Source organism: Hipposideros armiger, unplaced genomic scaffold, assembly GCF_001890085.2.
Source record: "Hipposideros armiger isolate ML-2016 unplaced genomic scaffold, ASM189008v1 scaffold_36, whole genome shotgun sequence".
Taxonomy (NCBI): Eukaryota; Metazoa; Chordata; class Mammalia; order Chiroptera; family Hipposideridae; genus Hipposideros; species Hipposideros armiger.
The window spans coordinates 1,201,362-1,217,190 of NW_017731386.1; positions in this window are offsets into that span (position 1 = coordinate 1,201,362).

The following is a 15,829-nucleotide window of genomic DNA, read 5'->3' on the forward strand; positions in this document are numbered from 1 at the left end:
TGTAGAGAAATCTATTATGTAAACCTCAATTTTGTCTACTCCTGTACCCAGGAATTATAATAAAAATAATATATAGAACAAGTTCTTGTATTTAGGGAATGTTTGGGGAGAAAGAGAATATGTGTACAAGCTAGAAAACAGTAAATAACACCTTGGTTGTGTACCATGGAATATATGCCTGAATAGTTAATGAATTTCAAGTACCGAAAAAGCCAGTGTGAGTGTTTTAAAGAAAAAAAAAAGTGAGACGATGAGAATAAAATATACAATCTAGGAAATTTAAATAAAAGTCTGTCCCTCCTTACTCCTCCTCCCTATTATTTCATCTCTCATATTATCCTGTATTTATTCATATTGATCAGTTCAATATCTTCATAGTCATCCTATTGCATTGCTATTATATGAATATGTAGATATGTGTGTTTATAAATAGGTTGTAAATTATATTCATTGCTTTAATACTAACCTAGAAGCAAAACGGGCTGCTGTTATTGTAGGTGATTATTCCTGTCTAAGAGATGACAGGAGAGGCAGAAACTATTTGGAGCTCTGTCTGAATTGCAGTTTTAAGCACATCTGATGTAGTACATGTCTGGAGGTGGCATTTCTAACCTTTTTATCAACTGGGTTCCATGGATCAGAATAAATGATAACAATAGCTCACCGCCTTCTGCTGGACAGATTTGCTACTTGAAAAAACGATCAGGGCCCTATTAAGAGAAGCCACACCGCCCTAATGGGGAGCAGATCACAGGCCAGGTCTCTCTGCGGCTGTCTCTCTCTGTGTGAGGGGACATGACCTTGCCTGTCTTTTTCCCTGGGATCAGTTGAATGATAGACTTCTTTTCTTTCCCTGAATTGTTATAGCAAGAGGAGAGGAAGGATTGCAGATTTTTTATTTTTTTTTCCCTTCAGAAAAGAGACATGGCCCATTTTAACATCCCCATTATCTATGTGTCTGTCCACAAAAGACCTATTTGAAAAGGCCCTATGGTTTCACAATAATGACAAGCTCTTTCAAATGGCACTTTCACTGCCCACAGTGTGCCTGGGACTCCATTTTCATACTTGGAATGGCAATTCATTTACGAACTGCCCCCAAACCTTCCTTACTCTGACCCACCCCTCAGATTTTGTTCAGGCCTTCCCTTTCATGTATCATATCCTGTTCCTCCTTTCATGCCCATGTATTATAGTTCTCCTTCAAGACATAATTCAAATTCTTCATCCTCTCTGAAGCAACCCTTACCCATTCTGACGCACAATACTATCTCCTGCTTTTGAACTACTGTATGTTATTCTCGAGACCCAGCATAGACTCTGTAACTTATATAACTGTGTTTATTTATTTATGGTGTAAAAATGTAACACCTGATCTTGTTATATTTCACTTGATTTTATCCTCTTCATTTTCTGTCTCTTCTTTCATTTCCCCCATAATCATCCAATTTTATTTGTTTTATCTACAACCTTAAAAATATTTGCATCCATTACATTTTAAAGTGTTATTTTGTGGGTATATGAGTTTAAAAAAACATATATATGGTATTTCACAATATTTTTTCTCTCATATTACTCTACATTCTATCAGTAGAAAAATGTAGATGGCTATAATATAGATAGATAGATAGATAGGTGATAGATAGATAGATAGATAGATAGATAGATAGATAGATAGATGATAGATAAATAGATAGATAGTAAAGTGGATAGGTAGTAGAGAACAGACAGATAATAGATCAGGAAAAACCACATAGGCTCATTTTAAAGATCTACTGGAACCAACATGGGAACAGAAAGCAATGAAAACCAAGCTATCAATTTACTACCTAGTTCTCATTTTAAACTTCAGACAAACAAGCAAACAAATGGAGACTCTTGGGCCAGGAAAGGTCAAGTGTTTCCAGGAAAGTTACGTGACTCAAAAAAGAATGACTGAATTATGCCTTTGGCCCCACTCTTACTTCAAGACAAGAAACATCAGATTATCTCAAAGAGAACTCTTACCTACGTTTTTGGAAAAGTTGGTATGTGTGTCTGCCTACACTGCTGGTATGAATATGGAATGTTCACATCTGACCCTTCCTCCATCCTAGGCTTGAGAAAAATGTGCAAATTCAAAGAGATTAAGAAGTGAGACTGCTTCAAATATGTAAATTGTTTTCATATAGATTTTAAGAACAGGGTTATATTAGAATTTTTGTAGGTTCTTACCACTTTTGCCTTTGTGGGCCCCTTCCTCCATTTTATGAAAAAACAATCAATCAACGATATGTATTATGTTTATTTAAGGACTCTGTTGGCATAAGATGAATATAAAAATCCAGGATGGCTTTATTATTATATAATCATTACAGTTATCTTCATTTTTCTTCTGATTTTAAAATAAATTAAAAGTAAACATTTACCTGGCCTCTAAAATTGTCCTGGACCTTAGGCACTGTGCCTACTATGCCCAATGGATGAGCCAGCTCTGAGTGAGAGGAAGAAAATGAATTATCTATCACTCCAACAATATTAACAACCTACAGTAATACTTTACAGTTGGTAAACATTTAGACATTATCTTATTTGATATGCGTAAAAACTCCATCTAATGGGTATGAATGGCACCAGTTTTAGACATGCTGACACTAAAGTTATGCCAGCTGAAGTGCTTTCACAACTCAAAATCAGTAAACAACTTAATGCTATAAGAACGCATGTCTTAGTTCTTAAACGGCCAGTGCAAATGTTTTCCCAATGTAGCATCAGTGTTAGATTCAGAGTTCCTTCCATTTTATGCTTGACCATCTTGGCATATCATAGTATAGACAAATTAATTCCCCCTTATGATATGAAATGTGGGCTTTTTCTCCTTTACATTTTCTTGGTCAGACATATAAATATGCATATTTATTGAATATGTGAAGACAAACATAAAGAATACCCTTTTTAAGCCTGGCCTTTTATTCTTGACAACTGGAAGCCCCACCTACTACCTTCCAAAAAAAAAATGGAAGCAAATTATCTAACTTTCCTTAGGGGAATTTATTTTTGAAAAATTGGATGCACCTGACAGCTTCAAGTAGTTATGGTATTGACCTATTAACATAGTGTGAGTTTGGAAAAAAACAAAAACAAAAACACCTTATTTTTGTAAAATGTCTAAATTATAAAAGCTGTATTCCTAACAAAAATGCAAGTAACACAAGTTTGAATATTTTTAGGAGTGTGTATAAATGTGAAGCCCTTTCTGCTGTCCCTTGTTTTTGCGGAGGAAACTACATGTAGTACAAACTCTGGCCTTCTGTAGTGCACAACGCCGTTCATCTGTCAAGCTCTTTCATTTGAAAATAATGAGCAGCCAAGAGTTTGGAAAACTAAATCTATTAAGAATATTTATGCAGAAAAACTATCACTAAACACCTCCATTCACTCATGTAATGAGATTGGCATCACGATAAAATTCTTGTCTTGTAAGATAATGATCTTATGGCTTTTTCTGGCTCTTAAACCAAAGATAATTGGGTTAATCTCTGCGGGAAGTCCATCTGTTTCCAGTAAACCATTTTAATTGTGGATGACTTTATTTCAGAAATGTGGAAAAGGTCTTGCCACTCACTTCCTGATCTTGGGAGAGATAAGAATGAATATCAAAACTCAAAATGTAGGTGTGTGGAAAATAGGACTGCCACAATGGAGTTGTGAGTCTGCAAATAGCGTGATACCAGCAATATTTTATATTAGTTGACTGCTTTTCATTAAAGATTTAAATTTTAAGTTTTTTTGCATGAACATATTACTGAGACAAGGACAGAGAAATGTATTAATATTGCACAGGTAACATGATAACATGCATAGGCAAAGCAATGAAACTAAGACTATACATTGTGTTTGCAAACCTTCCATAATATGGTGCCATACATGTTGTGTTTGGTCATATATTACAATACATTATAGTATGTTCTAATTGTTTCACGTGTTGAAAATCCAGTTTTTCCAACACTATTTTATAATGTTATTGAGGGTAGAGATTAGGTATATGCCTCATGCCTAGCCCACAGTTGCTAGGCATATATTAGGTACTTAATGAATACATTTTTTTCTTGAAGAATGAATTAATTCATAATTGAGTTAGATAGGCATTCATTCTTTTAAAAATTCAATGAATGTACAAACTATATTAGAAAAAAATTCTGAAACACATTTGCCTCATTTTATGTTTTCTTTTCATATGTGCTAAAACATTCTTGGAGGGAGAGAAAAATCAGTAGGATTGAGGAGATATTTAAGAAGGAACACTTTATTGCTTCTGAGGAGCTTACTGCCATCTACTGAGGTACATGAGACACATGTAAAGCATAATACAGCTAATTTATGATAATAATTATAAGGGCTATGAACAGATATAGGATCAAGAGTTATTAATTTAATAGAATCATGACTAATGATGGGATAAGCAAAATATAGCTTAGATGGAAAAACCAGACATAAAGTACAAGTATGTGGTAGTGAGAGAACACGATAAGGCAGCATGATCAAATGTTAAAACTTGGGATTCAGACAAGACCCAGAATGATTATAGAAGTTCTGATAAGGGAAAAAAAAAATGAATGGAAGATGAAGTAATCATGGGAAGCTTCATGAAGAAGGAAGGACTAAGCTGATGCTGGTTAAGAGGTAGGATTTGGGTCCCTCGGGTTTGGAGGAAAAGGAAGAGCTTATCCCAGAAAAGACAAAGTCAGTGTTAAGAAAAGACCAACTTAATCCAAGACCACAGTAAAACTTCAGAAATGGATGAGAACTTTCTCAAGGAAAGAGAGACAACGTTTCCTCATATATTTAGACAATAATAAATAATGCAAGAGCAGAAAATCAATTTAGCTAAAGACAATCCTTCTTTCAACTTATCCCCAGTACGTCCTAAAATGGTCGAGTTAGATACTCTTTTACCCTGAAATGGCTCCATGGGGATCAGCGGAAATCTCTTAATTTGGAGCGGCACCTCCAGATCAATGTGAAGATGAGTTTCCATTTCTAACAAAGTTTAATAAGATACTTGAAAGTCTAGAACAAATAGTCAGAAAATAAATGTTTTCTGTAGCATGCTGAAAAACTCAAACCTGACTGTCAAGGAGCCGAATCTACTTCACACTGCCAGGAAAATTTCATTAGTCTCTGGAGCAACTAATATTGGTAGGTGAAGGAGAACAAGAAGAAGACTGAGTGTATAAAGCAATCCATGGTGAGGCAAGATATTGATTTAAAATTACAGTTGATTACCCTGGTAGGGGGCAAAAAAGGCAGTGTTTTCTCAGATGTGAACAGCGACATTTCAAATCACTTTTCATGTGTTTGAACTCAGACCTCTCATAGGGTCCAGTGTTGTCACAGAGAGAAGAAAGATAGGCAATTGCAAAAGGTCAGTCAGCTCCCTTTGTTTAGAAAAAGGCATGTCCTGTTTAGAATCTCCATTTGGGGCTTGAACAATGACAGATGAAAATCTATGACATTTTCCTTTAATGTTAGTTACAAGTTTCTCAATAACTTCATTTGGCTTCAGTTTTCTATAGGCTCCATCAATTAGTAAGTAAGAAATTACTTTCTTGTTATATTCTGGTGCAGGCAAAATACTGGATCAGGCAAATCACTAAGGCCACCTCCAGAAACCTGAGCACAGAATTCAGTATTATAATGAATGGTAAGAAAACTAGTGTTATGGGGCTTAAGTAGTCACTGTGGACCAGTGGGATCAGCAGTGTTATGGACCAGGTGGATGGTGAGCAGAGTCTTGAAGCATCAGTAACATCCCATCAGGTACAAGTGAAAGAATGCGGGGTGCGTGAGCAAGAACAATGAGCATCAGTGTTTCTGAGGGACAGAGAGAATGAAGGTGTGTTGCGGACACGCACTTCTTTCGGGAAGGGCCTGTTTGGAAGAACAGAATGAGGCTCTGTGAAAGTAGCGTTGACTCTCAGGCTACAAAGAAAGTGTGACTTTATCCTGTAAAGGAATACAGGGCCTCAGTGATTTTTAAGAAAACTAGAGATGTAATAAAAAGGTGATATTTAAATAAGTTTGACTAATGGGAAAGGAGTAGGTTGGAAGACAAATTGAAGTCGCAGGGACAAGGTTGAGCTGCTTTAGCAATGGTTCAGGTATGAAGTGGTGACGACCTGATTTACGGTGGGCCAAGCAGAGCTAGAGGAAGGTGCAAAAAGGGGTTAGCCTTCCCTCCCCCGGGGGACCCAGGCCCTGACCTCAAGCAAGATCAGCACAGTAGCTAGTGAGAGACCTGCAAAGGGGTTCAGAATTAGAAAATAAAAGCTTGAGGGGGCTGGTAAAGGAGGCAAGAAAAAAAATCTCATTGCCTGAGCAGAATCTTTGGTGCTGCATAATTTAATGGTGCTCCTGGAGTTGTGCAAAGATGAGGCCCTGAAGACAGAGACAGCGGAACGTAGGGAGGTCAGGGGTGTGGTTAGCAGGCCCAGGATACCCAGCAGCAGCGGCAGGAGCAGGTAGAGCTGTGGTTAGATCAAGCACAACAGTCAAAGGACTTCCTCAGGGCTTCATTTGTGTCAGGGGAGGCTGGTGTCTCAAGGCTGCTTTCTCATGGGGGCATGTTCTACCTCAGCAGCCCCTCTCCATGAAGCCGTCTTTCATTATTTAAGTACCTACCCAATTAAGGGTGTTGCTTCCACACAGATAGTTATTGCTGGGTTTTAGGTAATGAGATTCTTTTCTGCAAGGTAGTGCTGGCTGTCAAGAGGCCCGGACTTTCAGGGAGGACTCGAAATATTCTCAGCCTTCACTGTACTTTAGAATCACCCACAGACTTTTCGAAGTATATAGGATGGAAGCTCCCATGCCAGTTAAATCAGAATATTGGGGGGATCAGTAGCATTACATTTTAATTGCTCAGTTGATTCAAAGGGGCTTACCAAGCTCCTAGATCAGGGGTGGGCAAACTGCAGCTCGCAAGCCACATGCGGCTCTTTGGTACATTCCGTCTCAAAAGTTTGCTGACCCCTGGAAAAGCCAATCCTGCCCTCACAACAATTTAAAAATTATTCAAGAGCCATAAATATGTTTTTACATAATCACCATTATGTGAATAATATTATTTAAAAATTTTATAAATGAAACTATGATAGTTTTATTTTCAGTTTCAGTTTTACTTCCGAGCCTACAGCTCGTGAACCGCAGTTTGCTGACCCCTGGCGGCTCTTCTGTCTCAAAAGTTTGCCGACCCCTGGTCTAGCTTGATATTTGTTTCAGCACGAATTCCATCCGACTCACCTTGGGCAGATTCCTTATGGTCTCTGGCATTGGGCTCAGTAATTGACATTTCTGAGAATCACTGCATTTTGGAAACTAGTAGCTTATATGGATGCAGATGCCCTTGAACATCCCCAAATGATGGATTCTAAGTAAGGTCTGGTGTGGGGAGGGGGTCCTTAAAATGAGATGCTTCTCTGAGTCTTTACTTTGGGATTCTGAAACAGCAGACCATTTTCAAACTCTTCTCTGAAAATGTATAATGATATCACTGGGTCAGAAGGTTACATCCTGAGTAAAATCTTGTTCCTGTAGCTGCAGAAGAGTTTTCCCTAAAGCTGCCACATCTTTTAAATTGATGATGACCCAAATCCTTGCAGTCCTGAAGATATTAGTAAACTTAACCCTAAAGAGTTGTATCTGATGGCATTGTCACCTGCAGACATTTACTGAGTGTGTACTTTGGGCAGGGCACTGACACAGGGCCTGGAGGTGCCATGTGTGTGAAACACTCCCTGTGTTAAGGGATATTAGTTACATTGGGAAGGAAAGCAGAAAATACAGCACACGTAAAATTGTATTTCTTTTTTACTTTATATTTCAACATTTCAGATTTGGTAGCCAAGATCACAAATTTGGTTTATTTAGTTTCTGTTTTTGTGTTTTCCATTTTATATCAGCCACATTTGATTTATTACTTAATCAAATATCCTCTGCAAATATAATCTTTCTATGGCTAAGAACAAAACACATGGTCTGTTTGAATAATCATAGTTTTTAAAGAGTACATTTTTATTGTGAATAAAGGGGTTATACTCTGATGACTATGACTAGTAGATGCAGCATACCTGCCTTTATAATAGTCAAAACATTGACCCAAGCATAGGCCTGTAATTCACTTCTTGCAACATTTTGAAATATGTTAGACTTTATCATATTTACATCATACATGTAATTTTCCTGCCAATAAATCAAGTTTTTTATTCCTTCTCCCCCTCCCCTCCCCCCACTCTTTACATCTTAGGAATAAAACCCATGGCCTTATCATGTTTTGTTCTCCTTTTCTTTGCTTGTACTTTTTAGCATGCTTAAATCGTCACCCCCTCCCCACCGAGTTAGTAAACAATCTCCTACTTAGATGAAGCCACTTAATCAAATATTTTATATTTACTGCCCACTGGAATCTAAATCATTATCATTATCATTAACCAACCGCTCTGAGGTATGAACCACTCCAATGCATACATAGAGCAGGGAGAACAGTTTCTAGCCATGGGCAGTGGATGGTGGCCAGATGAGCTCAGTGTAAAGGAGGACAAGATGGTTGGATACCAGAGTAATAGCTAAGAGGGAGGTGGTATCTGCCTTTCTGTTTGTGCCCCTAAGGAGTTGATATAAATCTAAGCGTAAACCCAGAACTTGGTTTAACTCATTACCAGAAAACACTGCCAATCATTTCGAGTTGATGTATCTAATCTAGGATGACTGCATAGCCCTGTCAACAAATTTACCACTTAGTTAAACTTTCTATCCCTGGTATAAATAGGATGCCAACATCCATTGCTTATTGTGAAATCTATTTATAGTAAGTTATTAAGTGACCTGGATCAACAATACCTGTCTGTTTCATTTATTGTTTATTTTTTGTTTTAGGATTACTTCAATTACTGCTGTGAATCTCTCTCACATTAGTAACTGAGAGGAAGAGGTTTGCATAAGTATTAGGCAAAACAAAAACAAAAACATTTTCCTCTCTCTCTCTCTCTCTCTCTCTCTCTCTCTCTCTCTCTCTCTTCGTTTGCTTCTCTTCATCACTCTGTATTTCAATTCTGTAGCTTCCTGAAGAAGAAATACAAACCATGCACATGCACATACACGTATAACTTTTTACAGAAAGGAACTTATCTCTAATATAAATCTCTGTATATAGTTTTGGTTTCATTTTTGTTTTGCATAAGATGTCCTCATCCAGTTCAATAGACACCTACTGAGACTTACGCTAAGCACTGAGCAGATGATGACAGCGTCTGTATGACATGAACATCATATGAACAGAACATAGGTAGCTATATGACTTATCCTTTCCATATCATTTACATATCAGACATCTCAATTGGTATTAGTGCTGAGAAAGCAATACTATGTAATGGAAAGCCTAGGGCTCAAAGACCAGGAAGTTATCTATTTGATCTTGGGCAACTCATGACTGCCATCATGGTCAGTAACCACATATGTGGAGTTCAACTGATTTGTCCATGTAATGGGGTTGTTGGTGAAGATCCAAGGGTAAAAGCAAACAAACAAACAAACAAAAAACCACATAAGGACACAAATTATTTTCAAAAGAAATAGGTTATAAATAAATACACAAATATAGATTAAATGTTTTTAAATGATAGAAGTATAAAGAATGACTATTGATACAGATACACTTTGCCATGGGCAAGTGAGCAGTCTTCCATCATATGTGTCTTCACTCTTATATACAAAGCTGTTTGTTTTTTTAATACTTTAAAATTGGGACTATGCCCAGGATAGCAGACATATTTTCGATCTTGTGGCTTTTCAATTGACTGCCAGTAGCTTCTGGGAGTACAGACTGAAAGATTCAGATACTGAGTATAAGCTCAAAGGGGGACGTGTCCCATGAGGTGAGCAGGGAGCCTCAGGACATGCAGAGCACGTGCTGTCACCTGAGGGCCCTTGTCCACAGCATGGGCATTGAAGTCAATATCATAGCTAGAAGCTCACATTTGGACTTTTCCCCCTCGTTTTTCTCATCTATTATGTGATCCATTTCAAATAGATGACCAAAAGCCTATTTTGATTATAGTTTTAGTAGTTGGGTTACCTGAGGAATGAGCTGGCTAGCTGGATATCTGGCTAACACCCCCTCCCCACAATTTGAGTTCCAGCTTGCTATGTATATATATATAAAGGGAATGGAAGTCATTCAGTCAGGCATTTAACAAGTAAATATTGAGCACTCTCTGTGTGTATAGCCCTCAGATCAGATACCAAGCATGGTGTCGTTATCACCCTGCATAGGGAGAACAAACTCAACACATCTTTTTTTCCAGATATCAAAACTGATGTGTTCAGGCATACATTAAGAAATTAAGAAAAGGTTTCTAATGTACATGAGGCCTCCTGAGGAGATCAGAGCAGTCCTCCCAAGGTAGTATGAAATGGCTTGAGTGAGCAAGGAAAAAAGACCAGTTTGGAATTTTTAGTATGGTTACAGAATGGGGCCTGAGTGAAGGTTCCTATGTGTGTGGGCAGGAGTGTACATAATTTGAATTTCCTGCTGGCACAAAAGGCAGGAGCTCCTGGCCTTTCTTATCAGCTTGCCCAGATGTTGGGAAGGGTGAGGAGTAGAGAGGAGTGAGGCTTATAAGCTTCCAATAATCAAAGATCAAAAAATAGAGTCAGACTCTTGCACAGAAGTTTAAATCCTATGGTTAAGAAGTCGTAAAATGTAATTATCACTATAAGTCACAGTCAAACATTTTAAATAACAGACAAAAAGTACAGTGAATGTCAACTAGTCATAATTTGATTAATTATCAAAATATGTTTCAGAACATAAGCAATAATAGGGACTTTGAAGATGGCCAAATTATGAGCTAGGGTGGTCAGGAAATTTACAAAGTAGATAAATTAGACAATGCTTGAAATATGCTTAGGATTTGACTAGGCCAAGAGGATATGCAAATTTTGTTCATGCAAAATGCCCTTCTCAATGTCTACAGAAACATACTCATTTTGTCTATGTCTTTTTCTTTTAAGATGTAAGTATATATATATATATATATATATATATATATATATATATATACACACACACATAAAAATACTCAGCTTTGAACAAAGTTTATGATATGGCCCTCCGTGCATGGAGTGTTCAGAGACAAAGAAAAAATGTATTTTAACTTTTGAATTGAGTGGTTATTAGTTTTCTGATTGCTTCCCTTTTTTCTTCACTCATTTTCCCTTTGCATGTTTGTTTGGTGATTCCTGCAGATAGCTGGAAAGGTGGGCAGGCATAGATGTCCAACCCATAAAGCAGCTTTCCCTGGGGTCAAAGGAAATAACTGCATAAATCAACATACATGAGAGTTGCAGCCTCTCAGCTTCAGGAGGACTTTAGAAAACTGACACACTGGAGCTTTTTAAGTCGCCTTTGTATAATTTGCAGGGTATTCTCAGCATCACTCCCTCACTACTTTCTACCGAATTGCTAGAACACTTCAGACGGCAGCTTTTGCCTTTGAAACTTTGGGATATTTTTCTACCCATAGCTTTGTTTTTTTTAACCTCCACTGCCACAAGCAGCCTTATAAACTGGAATGCCAGAGCCCAGGGGTAGTGCACCCCTAGTTGGCACAATATGAAGGAGATTTTGCTGAAGAAATACCCTGGTAGGTTCCCACTACTCTAATACGAAGATTTGGAAAGGACTCAGAAGCCCTTCCTCTACTTTCAAAAACTGGGCCCACAAGGGCCTTGAGCGATTTGTAAGACACAACAAAAGGAATCAAGATAAAAATATCTATGTACCCTCCGGCAGGGTTTTATGTACTCATACACAATTTCAGTGGGCATTGATAGTCCCATGGAGGGAATTGAACTACAAGGAGATGCTTTCCTTACTTTTGTTTGTTTGTGTGTTTATGTTCTGTTTTATTTTGTTTTGGGGAGAGAAGCAGTTCCATTATTTAAGTGTTAAATTGAGAAATGTGTGTTTAAAAAAAAATCCTACTTTAGTTTATTTTAGCTTAGATCATCAGCGGGAGAGTGAGGTGAAAGTAATAATTGTGTTCAAGGAGAAAGCAGGATTCAAGGAGATAATCAGCTTAGTATCCTGTTGATGGGAAAGTGCTTCATTTCCCAGATGACAGTCCTTACCCTTGGAGGCTGACAACACTTCCAGTCTTTTTTTCCTTACCTGGAAGAGTGGCTATGGACTTGTTAAAGGTCATTCAACATATATTTATTATCACTTACTATTTACACTTACACACTGAATAAAACTTTTTTTTTTCTTTCCTGTCTTTAGGAAGCTCCAATCTGGTATGGAGAATGGATGTATAAACAGATAATTGTAAATAGTTTGATGAATACAATGAGAAATCTGGGTTAGTATGTGTGGGGAAGAGGGGGATGAATCTACTAAGAAAGTAAATTTACAAAACTGATGTGTCATTCATGTAGGTCAGGCAGAGAGATGATTGGTAAAGAATTCACACGCAATGGTATTGCTAAATATGTTTTATTGACAAGGTGGACACATACACTCATACGATAGTTTAAAACAATAGACAATTAGCTATAAAAATAGTCATGTTAGAAAATAATAATATAGTTCTATGGCATTTTATTATTTTAAAGTCCCTCTCAAAGGCCTAATATGACGTTGCAGTTATTCACATTTTTTTTCATAAGAACATAACATTTTTGTATATAATCACATATTATGTTAAAGATAGAGTGTTTTGATTTCCAGTTTTCTGACTTTTAGATAAATGCTCTTTTTAAACACTTTTGCTTCAGCCAGAAAAAATGTTATTGGGTCGGAGACAAAGAAGGACCAAGCTTAAAAGTACAGATATGATCCAGGGTGTGTTTAAAGAGATGTAAATTTGGGTCATTTGAAGAAGTAGGGAATTTAGAACAAGCAATGCTTTAATCTTGACATCCTAGTGATGAGAACATCAGAATAGTTTCTAATCAAGTGATAAAATATACAAGTACAAATAAACAATGACACAATCAAATGTGAAATAACAATGTGATATAAAGTTAATCATAGGATCATAAATTCTGAGCATACTGATAAAACGATCCAGTGGAAATGAAGAGATTCACAATGAATCACAAGGGGGAAAGGTTTTAAAGGAAAAAGAAGTGGACAAAGGAGGTAACTGGGGGGAAGTAGGAATGCTAATTTTTCCCAGAAGTAACAGGGATGAAAAGGGGCAAGAGTGGCACATATACTAAGGTTGTTACATGGACAAGATGGAAATAAAGGAAACACACTTTCCATGGTATAAATAGCCTCAGAAAATTTAAAAGTTGAGATAGCTAAGAGTAAATGTTTCAAAGATGAAGTTTCAGACTGAGAAGATTGGAGAAAGTCTGGGATATCTAATATGAGGAATGAGACATAAAGAGATGAATAAAATGATTGAGAAGTAGATAAAGATTGACTTCAGATTAGAAAGCGAGAGTGGGTAATGGAACCAGGTCGTGTATTGCATATCTACAATTATACCAGACCAGAAGCAGAATATATGAGAACAGGAGGTAAGTGTCCTGATTTGGGGCATTGTTTTAGATTAATATGAAAAATATTGGCTGGTGTTCAGAAGGATGACAGTGGAATGAAGAAACTTCTAAGAAGCAAAGTAGTTGCGATGGGGGCAAAAAAATAGTAAGACTTTTTTTTTAGAAGTAAAGACAATAAGAATTTAGAAATGAAAGTAATGAGTCAATGTTGTAATAGTCTTAATATTTATAATGAAAACACTAAATAATATAGATCAGGCAAAATATCAATAAAACATAGGTGGCAAAAATCTAAGAAATGTAAGGGAAATTGATAGAACCATGTGAAAAGTTTAATTCACTTCTATAAAAATTTAACATACTGAAGAGACAGAACATAAATATGTGTAATAGAATTTTAATTGCAGAACCAGTGCACTCAATCAATTGGATGTAGCTACTTTGTAGTCAACAAATAAATAAAGACATTACTTTGTGTATATCAAAGATTTAAAATTGATCATGTACATGGTCCAGTTGGAAATTTCAGTACATTCTTGAAGGTAGAAAACTGGCCGTCTAAATTCTCTGACCATGAGGTTGCACAGGAAGAAATGAACAAGAAAGTCATCACCAAATGACTTTAACCACTTTTTTCTTCAAAATAACCTGTTTTGTATCAAAACTGAGAGATGTGGCTAAAGATTTAATCAGAGGAAAATGTGTAACCTTATAACTTGTGTTAAGTTAAAAAGATTGAAAATAAAGATGCTGTTTTCAGCATAAGCTGCTATAAATAGAATAATAATCTTAACCAAAATAAAATGGGAGAAAATTAATAACAAAATTGAAAATAAATGAATTAAATAATAAAATAAAAAGTACATTTGATTTACAATGCTAGTTTGTCAAAAGACTATTTAAATAGAACCTGGTTGTGAAATATATATGTATATGTAATGTGTGTGACTAAACTTAGGCTCTATCTCTCTATCTAAAGAAGTCATTTGAGTTACAAAAGATTGCATGTGAATTTATATTAATGGATTTGAATTCATATTAATATATTTTTCTATGAAGTGTAATAAGTTGCCTCAAGAAGAGATTAAAAAACTAAATAGATTTTAAAAGGAACTATAGTAAAGATTTATTAAATGATTGGCATTTTAATGACACCAGACCCACAAAGCTTTAGGATGAGTTCTAATTTTCCAAAATAATTTCTAAATCATTCAAATTATTCCATGGCATAGACAAGATTACAAAGATCTCATCAATTCATTTCAAACACCTTACCGTTAATTTTAAAAATTATATATGTATACATATATATAATTCATAAAGTATTTTTATACACATAAACACATTCACACACCCCACAAAAATACAACTACACACCATTCTCACCTAAGAACTAGGAGGTGAAAGTCTAATAATAAGTAATAACATTGGGTTTGTATATAATTTCACACATTATTTTACAAATATTAATTTAATTCTTCTATTAGCTTTTTGAATATAGATATAGATGTTATCATCCTGATTTTATACACGGGGAACTAATTCAGAGATCTGTAGTGACCTTTCCAATCTTCTGCAGTAGGCAAAAGGCAAAACTGGAGCCTCAGTGATAGGATTTAGAATCTGCTTTGGTCTCCTATGGTGGACATGGGGCAAAGGCTGCAGTCTATATCCTTACAGGGCAGCTGTGGTTGGCTCAGATGGATGTTTTCCTCCCAGTGATGACATCAGTCAAAACATTGCCCATCAGACATCAGCACAATTGCAGACTCTGGCTAGTGTGTCTCTGACACTTGTTGATCTGAGTAGAATTAGAAGCAAATCCTAAAAGACGAGATGCAGGGAGACCCATGTCAGAGTGGGAGAGATGAGAGTTAGGTGGTGGTCATTTTACCACTCTGGTCCTAAAGTCTCTAGAGTTTTCACAAATGGGGGTCAGGGGGCAGAAACAGTCTGTGTGTATGGTGTGTTACTCCTTAGGTGAGAGCACAGTGGGGTGGCAAAAGAAACATTTGGATCACCAATTAGAACCTTTTATTGGCTGATTTAAAATATATTTATTAAGCACCCACTATACATGTCATTCTTTGCTTTTAACTCATGAAATACATGCTTCTTGCTCTTGTGGAACTTAAAAACTGATAAAAGGAAGTAGGCTGTAAACAAACAACTAAAAAATGCCTAATGAAATTTCGTTCTAGTACTGGCTGCTGTGCTAAAGGCCACCTAACATTTGAACACACACTTCAGGTCATGAGATTTCTGAGAGGGTGTTTAAATT